Source organism: Triticum dicoccoides, unplaced genomic scaffold (assembly GCF_002162155.2).
Source record: "Triticum dicoccoides isolate Atlit2015 ecotype Zavitan unplaced genomic scaffold, WEW_v2.0 scaffold195882, whole genome shotgun sequence".
Taxonomy (NCBI): domain Eukaryota; kingdom Viridiplantae; phylum Streptophyta; class Magnoliopsida; order Poales; family Poaceae; genus Triticum; species Triticum dicoccoides.
In genome coordinates, this window is record NW_021232230.1 from 1 (window position 1) to 974 (window position 974).

Below are 974 nucleotides of genomic sequence, written 5' to 3' on the forward strand. Positions count from 1 at the left end.
TGAATCTGTAGCCAAATTTATAATTGTAACCTTGGGTCATAATCTCTAACCTTCACCACTATGAAACTTTTATGAGCTGGTTTTTATGCAAGCAGCTAAGGTCCATTCAATGGTATGAACATGAATGTTTGTCAGTTGTTAGAATTCTTTTTGAGTTAGAACATATGCGTCTTATACTGATCTCTTGCGAAAAATGAGTTCTATGTTGTACTCTCTCTGTTAGATTTATCCTGCTATCACATGCCATTTTTATTTGAGTTGAAAACTCCCATGGAGAAGCTAGAATGTCAGCATCGACCTCATGCGTACTCGGAATTTCATCTAGTTTGACATCTAGGTTATGTATCCTTGGTTGGAGCGGCGAATAAGGTTGGACATAATGAATGTCTCTCTCCTCAAGATATGGTATTTGGTATATGTTTCTAACTGACACCTACATATTTGGTGTTCTTAGCTTAGGTACATTGAACTGATCAAGTGTATCAGAGTCCATGGAGGTAAAAAACTCCCATGCAGAAGCTGGAATGCAAGTGGATGAAGCTCGATTAATAGGAATCACTAAAACAGGACACAAAATTATACTCCCTCCCCAAAATGTAAGGAGCAGATTGACTTTTCTGGTCTTTGTTACACAACTTTGACTATGATTTTCATGTGGTATATGTCTACAAAATTAATAGACATGAAAAAACAAATGCGACGATGCCATTTGTACATGTTTTATCCATGTACTTGGTACTCCCTCCGTTCCGAATTACTTGTCGGTGGGTTTTCCATGAAAAGTTTCTAACCATATCTAACCATATCTAGTGGTATATGTCTACAAAATTAATATAGACATGTACTCGGTCGAATTTTTATGTGGTATATGTCTACAAAATTAATAGACATGAAAAAACAAATGCGACGATGTACATATCTAACCATATCTAGTGGGTTTTCCATGAAAAGTATTCCCTCCGTTCCAAATTATT

General features: G+C 36.1%; 1 long non-coding RNA gene across 1 annotated transcript; it reads left to right on the top strand.

Annotated features, from left to right (window-relative positions):
- Positions 1-6: 6 nt before the first annotated feature.
- On the top strand, positions 7-757 carry LOC119344969. The gene is made up of 2 exons (XR_005166877.1): positions 7-369; positions 455-757. It is a non-coding gene; the product is annotated as an uncharacterized LOC119344969 (long non-coding RNA).
- The last annotated feature ends 217 nt before the right edge of the window (positions 758-974 follow it).